The sequence below is a fragment of the Lissotriton helveticus genome, chromosome 10, assembly GCF_964261635.1.
Source record: "Lissotriton helveticus chromosome 10, aLisHel1.1, whole genome shotgun sequence".
NCBI lineage: Eukaryota > Metazoa > Chordata > Amphibia > Caudata > Salamandridae > Lissotriton > Lissotriton helveticus.
In genome coordinates this window covers 1162733240-1162745466 of record NC_136071.1, presented here as the reverse complement: position 1 = coordinate 1162745466, position 12227 = coordinate 1162733240, and positions in this window count along the sequence as shown.

The window sequence follows — 12227 nt, the reverse complement described above, 5'->3', positions numbered from 1 at the left end:
CAAAGTGAGTCTATCATTATGGGACATCCTGTAACTGTATATGTTCCACATGCAGTTGTGATCTTATTGACTCGTGCAAAAACTCAGTATCTCACCCCTAGTCGGCTGACTAAATATGAGAGGATTCTCATGGGTGCTGCAAATATCGTTATTACCCGATGTAACATTTTAAACCCTGCCACTCTACTCCCTGACTCAATGGTAATGGAAGAGAAGGGAGATAATGAGCATGACTGCATTAACCTGACAGAGTTCAGTACCAAACCTCGCCCAGACATTAAAGAAACTCCTTTGCCTGTGCATGATGTGGAATGGTTCGTGGATGGTTCCTGCCTAAGACATGAACTAGGAGGCCTAAGTGCTGCTTACGCTGTGGTCACTTTATACAAAATTGAGGAAGCATCTTATCTATTTGGAGTAAAGTCTGCACAAGTAGCCAAATTGATCGCCCTGATAAGAGCTTGCAAATTGGGAAAAGATAAAAAAGTAACAGTGTATACTGATAGTCAGTACTGTTACGGGGTTGTGCATGACTTTGGCCAATTATGGCTACAAAGAGAATTCCTGACTTCCTCAGGTACCCCCATTCGGAATGGAAAAGTTGTCCAAGACCTTTTAGAGGCAATCCAATTACCAAAAGAATTGGCAGTGGTCAAATGTGTCGCTCATAAGAAGGGCCTTGACCCTGTATCATTGGGAAATGATTTTGCTGATCGGGTGGCAAAACAATGTGCTATGGATCGACTGAGAATAAATCCCAATCGGGGTGGGGTTGGAAACAGCTGCCAACTTAGAATGTTTAAAGAAGTGCCTACTTGGGATGAAGTGAGAGAATGGCAGCATGTGACGCCCTGGGAAGCGAAAGAGAAATGGAAAGAACAAGGTTGTAAACCGAGACGTGAGGATGGTGTCATGGTGGGCCCAAATGGTATGCCTGTGTTACCAAGACACCTGCTTGCCCCAATGGCTCGATTGATACATGAGGGATCACACATTGGGAGGGACGCCATGGTTCTGGTATTTCAACAGACTTGGTACAACAAGAAATTCAGGAAGGTAGCAGAGTCCCTTTGCCAGAGGTGCTTGACATGTCAGCAGTTCAACGCTGGCAAGAAAACAGAAGTTGAACTGATGAAAATTGGGAGATCAGGGGGTCCCTTTGTGAGAATACAAATTGATTTCATTACCATGCCACGATGTGAGGGAAAAAGATATGTCCTTGTCATTGTCTGCTTATTTTCAAAATGGGTGGAAGCTTACCCTGCCACACAGAATGACGCCATAACAGTAGCTAAGCTCCTACTAAAAGAGTTGATACCTAGATTCGGGGTTCCAGTCTTTATTGACTGAGATAGAGGTACTCATTTTCAGAATGAAATTTTGGCCCAGCTTTGTACAGCATTTGGCATCACACAAAAGCTGCACTGTGCATATCATCCAGAGGCTTCTGGAGTGGTAGAACAAATAAATGGCACTATAAAAAATAGATTGGCAAAAATATGTGATTCTACCGGCTTGAACTGGATAAAAGCCTTGCCTCTTGTTCTGATGGGACTCAGAAGCATTCCAGATCGAAGAACAGGCCTGAGCCCCCATGAAATATTGATGGGAAGAGTGATGAGACAAGCATGGGTACCAGGATACAAACTGTTAAGCATTTCTGATGATTTGGTACTTGAATACTGCAAGCAACTGGGTGACCAAGTGCGTTCTATCTCTCGCCAGATTGGGGCAGACACCGTCGCCAACCCAACAACTCCAGTTCACAAATTGGTTCCTGGTGACTGGGTTAAGATAAAGAAGCGTACTCGTTCAAGTTGCCTTGCGCCAAGGTGGGGGGAAAAGCGTCAAGTAATCCTGGTAACGACGACAGCAGTGAAGTGTGCAGGCGTTCCCAAGTGGATCCATGCCAGCCATACCCAGAAGGTAATACCAGACGAGGAGCCTGGAGCTGAAGGTCGTCCCGCTGAGGGGTCACAGACGTTGGTCCTGAAGTAGCTGATATCAGACGGCCGAGCACCAGTCCCGTTGAGGGTCCTTTAGGCGTTGGTCCAGAGGCAGCCGATGACGTATGGCCAAGCACCAGTACTGCCGAGGAGCCCACAGACGATGGTCCGAAAGTAGCTGATGACGAGCTGCAGAGGATTTGGCCTGAGGATTGGATACCCATAATCGATCTTACTGGAGATCCACTGAGAACAAGAGAGCGAATAAGAGAAGATAGAGAGTGGAATAGAGAGGTCGAGCAAGGCACAGGTGAAGACCCTCAGATCATTGAGATTCACATCAAAACTGAGGACGAAGAAGAAGGTCAGACAGGGACAGAACAAGTGATCGATACTCCTCCACAGACTCCTGATATCGAAAAGGGACAGACTAGACATAGTGTAATAGTTCGAGCAGAAGAAAATCAAGGGATCGAAGTGCTCGAGCAGGATCAGGCAGAACTAGAAGAACGTGTTCAGGACATAGAAACAGAGACAGTTGAAAGCGAAACACAAAAAATACCTGAACCAGGCCAGCTTAGCAACCAGGCAGAAGAAATAGATACAAGACCTGGGACTAGCCAGACAGAAAGGGAGAAGACAGAAATTGAAGTGACACAAACAAGTGAAAATAAAAGGACATTAGAAGAAAGCCAAATAACAGTGCCAGCTAAAAGACTCAAGAAAAAGAAGCATATTGAGCCAAGGTATATTAAAAACTAAGATTAAGAATAAAAACAGTCCAAGAGAAACTTGCAGACATAAGAAAAAGTCCCCGAATTGCAGAAATACCTGAAGATAACTCCAAGAGAAGGAGTGAAAGAATAAAAAGACAAAACGAAAAATACAAGGATCCGGAGTGGACCTACTTAATCTTGGAAAACTTTGAGGATCTTGATATTACTGACGAAAGCGACGGAGAACGGATTACTGATCACTCTGCAGAGGAAGAGGAAGAACCTCCGTGAAATTGCTCAGCAATAAAATTACCTGGGAAGAGCTGCAAAGAGGGGTTAAAATTTCCTTCTGAGCCAAAATGTCTGATACAAACGTGAGTGGTAGACCTAGCCGCAGTTGTTGCAAAACCTGCTGCAAAGTGTGTATATGTAGTATAGTTATAGTAATATTAATTTGGATAGGATTAACAGTTTTCATTCCCTTTATGGTTAGCAAAAATACTAATATTGACCCTACTCAGATTACCGACACTGAAGAACTGACAACACGAAGTGTAGAAAGACGTGAGAAAGCATTCAGACAGACAAAACGAGACTTAGAAGCATCAGATGAGGAAGGACTACATTACCACGGAGTTAGAAACAAAACACACTTAAATGTTTTCGCAAATTTGTTAGTGCATTACGTAGAAACTATGGAAATAGAAGATTGTTATGTCTGCATGAAGCTACCTACTTCTGAGGCTGAAGGCGTGACATATCATCATCTACCTCTGACCTATGGAATTTCCTGTAGTATTTTAGCAAGCTTATTTTACAAAAGAGGACTGTTACAGTACTATTATTCTAATAATGACGTGATCTTTTCTGAACTTCCCATTCGTGGAAATCTGAATCCTGTACATACCAAAAGTGACGTAATACGATATATGGGAGACTATTTTCTGACTATAGGCAATATAGACATAGCTGAAGCACACAGAGATAACTTGACCTGTACATTACATGAACAAGAAAAGATATTTTTGAACATGGCAGAGAAGAGAAGGGAGAGTTTCCAAAGGAAGGCAAATGACAAAAGGCAGAAAACACCTAAATGGGCTGAAAACATGGAAAGCACCTCAAATGGCGGGGCAGGGCCTGCTTTGTTGCTGGATTTTGAGAAGAAAGGGAAACTCTGTCTTCATCGCGAGAAGACTAGTTATTATAATAACATTTTCATTGGTTCCAGTCAATGTGAACATAATTACAAGGTAATTGGAGGTTGGGGATTCAAAAATGGGTCAGAGCCTGTGTTTCCTGGAATTTATTATATATGTGGAGACAAGGCTTATTTCAAATTGCCGGATCACTGGTATGGAAGCTGCTATTTTGGCATTGTTTTCCCGAGAATATACCATGTGAATGAAATTGCTGGAAGCAGTGAAATCACTAATGGCTTAGTGCGTAGTAAAAGAGAAAGTGTAGGTGAAATAATGGGTAGTATTTTTAGCGCACTGATACCTGGAGTGGGAGTGGTTCTGAACACTCACAGAATTTGCAAATTGTCCACAATAGTGGATGTGCTGTCTACTGACACAGCTCATGGATTTCTGCTGGTCAATACTGAAATGGTTGCGATCAGATCAATGGTTTTGCAGAACAGACTTGCTCTTGACACCTTATTAGCAAAAGAGGGCGGAGTCTGCCGGATGTTGAAGGCGCAACATTGTTGCACTTACATTCCGGACAAGAGCGTACAGCTCAAAAGATATGTGAAAAACATTACTAATTTGGAAAAGGAACTCAAACCACTCGAGGTTGATAGTGCCTGGAAGAGACTGGTTGATGGTCTCTCCAATGTAGGTCATTGGTTTGCTAGTTTAGGTAAAAGCTTATTGTTAAAGGTACTGATGCCAATTGGAGTGATAGGTCTTATCCTATTTCTCATATTCGTCTGTTGCAAATGTCGCAAACACCGAAAGAAATACCAAGTGAATGCGAGAGGAGTGGAACGAAGTGCGGATGAGCTTGAATTGGAAGAAATGAATAATCAGATTTATAAAAAGGTGAAAAATTCTCACCCTACCAAAACTGAGAAAGAGAAGCTGAATCGCTTGTTGGAAGAGATAGAAATGTACAAGGTGTGAAAGAAAGTTGGCATCTGGTTCCATTTTTAGTGATGATAGTAAATATCATCAAAGAGGGGATTGATAGAGCAAGATTTCGCATCGCGACTTGCTCGATTCATGAACCTCGAAACCGTTGTAACCTAGTAACGAATTGTATGTTTTACTAATATCTTTTTCCGATATATATGTATGATAGAGAAGCTTGCCTATGTGTTTTACTAATACGATTAATCCGTGTTTTTAAAAAATGGCCGCTGCTTGACTTTCCTCTTCTGCGCATGCGTCAGTCACACTCACATGACTTCGTGTAGAGATAGTTTTGGAGGGAAAGGGTGCGCATGCGTAATAAGCAATAAGATGGCTATAACGTGGTAAAGCTTTGTGCTGCTGCTCTTGTGAAATTGTTTGTTGCACTCACCAATAATGCATAGTATATTTTTATAATGATGAACCTAAAATGTGAAATCATGACATGTAATACATTCATTTATTTTTATGTACTAATTTGTTTTCGCTTACTTTTCATGTATCCTCGGCACTGAGGGGTGATGGGGGCTTGGGAGTCCATCTTGGAGGGTACTTCTGCGCAGAATCAATCGATGGTGAAGATGGCATTGAAACCAAGCCAAAGAAGGTTGTTGGCAGAGCCTGCATGAGAACATGCACCTTCACCCAGCCAAGGCATCATGATTGTATTCTATTTGTTTCAAATTGTAATCTTTCCATTGTATTCTCTGCGACTTCTCGTGGGAACCCCAATCTTGCTAGGCGGCACCCTAGGATGCTAAGTAGGGCTTGTAATAGTCTGTTCTGATTGGTGTGTTAACCAAAGCCTACCTTAGGACCAATCCAAATTGGGGATTCTGACACTTTGCAACATTTGGGGGGTGGTACCCTGTCCCAAAACAGTATATCTACCCTGGGTTCACCTAGGGAAAATTGTCCGACTTGTCTGAATAGCTGACCTGTCACTGACCCAACGCACTCAATAGGTGACTTGATACAGAGGTGCTGCGGAGCTCTCTGTCCGAAATTTGACCATAGACTCTGAAGGTTTTACTGAACCTTAAGTGCTGGCGGAGCACTTTGCTGGGGAATTCGCTGACCCAATCGGGGTCCTGACTGATAGCTGCAGAGAGGGTGGAGCGCAGGCGTTGCTTCCGAACTGCGGGTGCTTGTCGTATCCTGGTGGTCCTGTCCTGATCCGAATCTGGGTTTCCTGTCCTGTCCTGAGGTGTCCATTCTGCACCTGCAGTCCTACTGAGGGTTATCCTTCCTTGAGGGTTTTCCTGTCCTTAACTGACCCGTGGCCAGGGTTGGTTTTCACACCAGTCTAGGTAAATATTGCTCTGAAATTCTTAAAACTGCACCTTTCTATTTTTTCTGTCTTTGCTTCAATAAAGACATACCTTTGCACGTGATAATTTTCCATGCTTTATCCTGCAACCATTGCATTTCATAAAGTCATTTGCATTTGATTTCATAGCGTGTTCCTATGTTACCCTACCTTTTAGAAATCATTTTCTGTATTGCAGTTTGCAACTTCCTGATATGGTCTTGGTTTTTTCTCTCGAAAACTGACTAAGTGACTCAGATTTATAGCGTGTTCATCTTGCCCCTTATCTTAGTTTTCCTCTCATTTAGCGGGTTCCCTGTGGCACTAGTATTCTATTGATAAAGCTGTATGACTGCCCTTTATTTGAATTTAAGATAAACTTTTCAAAACTTCCAGTTGTCCGTGGTCATTTTATAAAAAGTAAAGTCATATTTTGAATGGTGTATTTTGCTGCCTTTCCTTTTACAGCTAGCTCCCTGACCCATCGTGGTCATAGGTACCCATAACGGTGGATGGTAAGTTGGGTACACTGAAAATAAATCGAAAAGGAACTCACAATTATTGATAGTAGATTGTGTGGTCACCTGATCAATGTATATGATAAAGTAAAGTATATGGGCCCGAAGCCAGAAGTGGCGACATTATTGGTCGGGTGACCCGCGATCTCTAGCAGGCCCATAGGAATGAATGGGGAGTCATTCCTTATGTGCGATTAGCAATTTGCTAATTGCCAATAAGGAAGCTGTAGGAATCACAAATAAAATTGCGATTTCTACATGAATCCCGTTTTGCAAGTCCTTAATAGCGATTCCTTAATAATCGCTATTAAGGACTCGCAAAAGGGGACAATGATGAATCTGGGGGGTAGTTCCTAAGCACAAACACCACAAAACAAATGCAATTGAGAAGTTTGTAATGCCAAATTAAGCACCCAGCATAGTTTTATAAGCCAGCTTTGGCATATTTATTTTTCCTATGGAAAACAAGCACAAATAATTAAAATAGCAAAAGTGTGTATGCAATATATTTGCTGAAGTCACACTCCTCAACTTGGTGAGGGTCAGTTGAAGCAGTCGCATTGGACATGTGAGGAACAGTTAGTAGGCACCTTAGAAACTGCAGCTTCATGAAACAATGTCCAAGTGTTGGCTTCTGACTCAAGTGGGACCTCCAGTAATTACGTAAGATACTACAGCTTTGTGAAGACTTCAAGCATTTGGATCTGACTTGCGAGGGATGTCTAGTAAAACCATGAGGTACTGAAGCTTTGTGAAAAACTGCTATTAAGTAGTTACTTCTGACCCAAGAGGGAAATCTAGGACAGTCATGAAGGACTGCAGCCTTGTTAAAGGCTTCACACTGCTGCTTCTGATTCATGAGTAGCATCTAGTAAAAGTTTGGGGTACTGTAGGTATGCAAAAGGCCAGACCTATCATTTTCCCCATTCTTGTTTTTTAATCTGTTCATCCTCCAGTTTTTTCCAAAGCAGATGAAGTCAGTTGCAAACATTGTTTTACGGATGGTATTGAGATTACTTTCTCTCCTAATGGTTCCCACCACCATCTGCACTATTAAATGCTGTTTAACCGAAGCAGACTGGGGCTAGGTTTACAATAATGGTCAATAAATACTATTCAATAATACATCTATATAGGAATCTCCTGTGGTGCCTAAATCTACTTTTTTCCCTAGATGAACTTGGCAACCCTTCTACAGCAAAAATGGTCAAAGAGAACGATTCATCAGTTTGATGAAATTATTGTTATTTCTTTGTTACAGTGAGATTGGCAGTGGTTGTGGTAGGCTCGCGTTGAGAATTCCGCTGCTCGCGTTGAGGAAGCTGCCACTCAAGTAGAACATCTACTCCAGCGGCAGAAAGAAGCAGCGTCCTCTTGTGCTGTGCATGGTGCCATTCATGCTGATTTTACAGTGGAAGACAGACTCCTGGCGCTAAGAATCAGCATGAGCAGCACAACTTACCACATTCTGCCTCTCACAGAACTCCGCAGAGTGGGATGGATTTGCTTTGGTACTTTTCAGAGTTAAAGGGGAAGGAAGCACCCCCCCCCCACTAACTGAGACATACTGTGGGCCCTGTAACGCAGCCCCCGCGGCCGACTTCATTGCGGTGTCCAGTGGACCCCATTTCCCGTTATCAGATGATTTTCATGCCCGTGCGAGTGCAGGCAGGGAAATCGAATGTGCTCCCACTTTAGTGGGAGCAGAAATCTACTCCAGCTGGATGGGAGCACACAAGTTTCTCCCTTCCACGGCTCTCGCAGACAGGGAAACTTAGACTTGCTCCCACAAAGAAAATTGCTCCCTTGGAATGGGAGCAATGGCGGCTCCCCAGAACCAAGGATGGGTGCCAGCAGATGAACCAGTGGGGTCCAGAGGACTTGGGCTCTCCCCGCAGACCCCAGTGTGGAACATGTTGTGGGGGGCCCAAGTGGGCACTGAGGCACCGCACTTAAAAAAGAAACCTGCCCTCTCCTGCGGTAGCATGGAGCCGGTGGGGCCACGAGTGCACAGGGGATACCCTCACATTCCCATCCAAACTAATAGTGCAGAGTGCCCCTTGTTGGCATCAAGGCACCCCAGTTGTAAAACAATTTAGAAAAGAAAGAGTTTCAAGGCTCCTGTGCGGCCCCTGGGATTGCTTACAGGGAGCTGGCAGGGCAGCATGGCCCTGGGCCACACTTCGCAGCCCCGAAAAAAAAAAATATGTTGGAGTTCAAGGTGAGCACATAGACACCCAAAAAATTCCCACAATAAACTAATACTAAATGAAAAGCAGGAGCTATTCATTTATTATGTACTGCCCCTTGCCATTAGTGCCCCCATAATGCCCTGTGAGGCATTTAAACCCTATTTTTTGGAGGCTGGTGGTATCCCTAGAATGGACAGGGGCACCACCAAGCCCTTTTTGTGAAGATTTGGGTTGCACCTGTAAGTGCAGCAGCTCCCAGACACATTAAAATAAAAACAAAACAGTAAGTGTCCTCGGTCATTAAATCCATGACCCCAGAGCTGACCACATTTATTTAGAGCACTCTTGGCTGGAGGTTTATATTCTTCAGCTGGAGTGTTGATCCCTCTTGTCTTGATTCTATGGCTGTACTCTGTAGCTTGAAAACTGCTAAAAAAAGACTCAAAGACCTGATCTTTTTTATTTTTTTATTAAACTTTACTACATTTTTTTTTAATGATAATTGCTTTTGTTAAATATTGCACTGGGCGAATTATTTAAATATACATTTGATTATAATTATTGGTGCTTATTTGACAAAGACAATAGTTTTTTTTATGTTTGTTGAGATGCAGTCCCCTTAATGGGCCCACTTTTTATGTGTAGGTGTTCTGGCCCTTTGACAAAGTTACTAGGTCTGCCTGACTTAAAATGACACCCTTTATATTGTAACTTCAAATAGTCAGCCGTGCTCCGTTGAAGAGGGTTTGGGCACCAGACCCTGCGCCGAAAGGGTTGTTTGTCTGCGAGGAGTTGGATGAAAAGTCTGGTCCCAGGCCAGGCCCTGTGGCCAAACACCACGCTGAGCACTGCCCAGCATGGGTTAGCTGACAACAGGGGGTAGCTGTGTACGGCGTGTGGTTGGCGTTACATATGGTAATAAAATATTACTTCACGTTAAAAAAACTTCGAATTTCACTGAGAAAAAGCAAAGGTTAAAGTGATGCTATTGTAAGCTATGGCAATAATATCTTACTTTACATCGAAACAAACCTTAGATATTTACTGAAAAAAACAAAGGTTAAAGGGGCATTATAGTTCGGTGAAAATGTCAGTTGAAACATAATAATATATTGGTTTTGATTCTGCACAATACCAATAAAAAAGACCCACCTCATCATTTAATATATATTAACTAATTCAATTCATATAACATATACAGAGATATATTCACTGAAAAAACAAAGTTTAAAGGAAAGTTATAGTTAGGTGAAATGTCAGTTGAAACATACCGTTTTGAACAAACACAAACACTCAAATTTACCGGTTATGGTTACCCCAAGTAATTATAACTCGGTCCCTCACCATGCACTGCCTATGGCGTCACGAATTATTATGTTTTATGACATCGTTGCTAACATGGCTGCAATATCTGAAATGGCATCATTGATAACAGCACTGTGCATGGAGGGGGCGCAAATTACAATTACTTTAGGGCAGGAGTTATAGTTATTTGAGATAACAGAAAGCAGGTTTGCACAATTGCAACACTACCAAATGTTTCTTAAGATGTACCACTTTTTATATTGCGACCTCAATAATAAATTACGGGGCATATTATCAAGGTGGGTGATATGAGATTATCGCTGCTTTTGCAGCCGTTTTCAGCCGCAAAGCGGCGATAATTTTATCGCCCTATTAGCAAGCTGTCGCTAACAGCAGTTAGCAACAGTTGTAGGCGATAGCGAGCGGTTTGGGGCCCGCTTTGCATGTCAGCGATATTTATCGCTAATGACATGAAAAGTGGGCGTACCCAACCTGTTAGCGACTGAAAGCAGTCGCTAAAATCGCTATCGCCTATTATCAACGCAGGCGTAGCGATGAAAAAATTTGCACTAAGCGCGAATATCGCCAAAACCTAACGCCTGCTCAGACCACTTCTTAGCCTGTATATCCAATGGGAGGTGGATATTCAGTCTAAGTCCCTATTGGCGATAATGCCAGAATATCGCTGGATTTCTAACGATATTCATGCATTTCGCCACTATTGCCGGATATTTTATCGCTTTGGCGATAAACGTTGCTAATAGCACGTTATCTCTGCGATAAAATCCGGCGATGCGTGGCGATAAAAAAAATATCGCTAAGCACATTTAGCGATAAATATTGCTAGTTGTTGATAATATGCCCTTACGTCCTGTTTGAATTTGTGTTTCTCCCCCTTTAAATGGTAATCAATTATCCTACTACATGCCTATCTATAATCTGGTGAATAATAAAATAAAGCTTTGCAATTCTGATTTATGCCCATGTCAAAGTATGCTGAGTTGCACTCTTACAAAGCTCTCTTATGTTAGTTCAGAGGAGAATTAACCTTTTCAGCTTCTGTGTATAATATGAACTGTCAGGGTGTTATACTGTTTATTTTCGAGCAATTCTGATTTGCGATGGTTTTGATTAACGAACAATAAAGAATTACTCATTTGTTCATTTTAAAACCACTCAGAACCTGTCACTGTGCGCCTCCACTTCCGTCCTAAACAACAAGGGTGCACTGCCAGCTAGGAAAAATGTCACTCCTGAGACCTACAGAGCAATTTATAGCGCTCCTTTGAACTGCAGACGAATTGTTTTTCCCGGGAATCAGAAAGCTTTTCCTGCAGTACTAAACCCAGTAAACCTTCATACATTCGAGTGCTATATAATATCATGGGGACTGTGCAGAGTGATGGGGAATGGAATAGTGGGGACAATTGGGCTCAGAGGATATTGAGGGACAAGGAGAGAAGGGTTTACAGAGAAGAGGATGGTGCAAGGAGAGGGGAATGAAACAGAAGCTCAGAACTAGGCATTCCAGCGTTGGGAACTTTGAAAACAGCCTCTTGGAGTAGCAATGATGTCTTCCCCTGGTGCATATAGCCACCAAAGAAGCTTTTTTTAAATTGTACTTTGCAATCCCAGCTTTGCACTTCGCAAAGCTTGCAAACACTTCCTTCTATTAAAAAAAAGTGTGCAAAGTTACATGTTGGCCAACTTTGCACGTCCACGGTTATTATTTGCTGTGATTCAATCTAAAGGGGGTGAGCTCACTTATCATCCCAGATGCACGATCGTCTTAGTAATGTTTGAGAACAGACATTAGCCATACAAATTTACTTTTTGAGACTGGTAAAGGTAGATGCACAACCGGATGCTACCATTAAGCATCTTGTCCACCACCATTAGTGCCAACCACTCAATGTTTTTCACAGGTTATTCATTTATTCCAGGTAGGGAGCATCTTTTATCTGCCCCCATGCTCGTTGCAATAAAGGCAAGGCAGAGGCACACAAACTGAAATTATGACCAAAGAGTGGAAGAGATGGGGTGGACACAGGCCCCCACTGCCCTGCGGTGTGGAGGGGGGGACACTTCAAGGGTCCCTGCTGC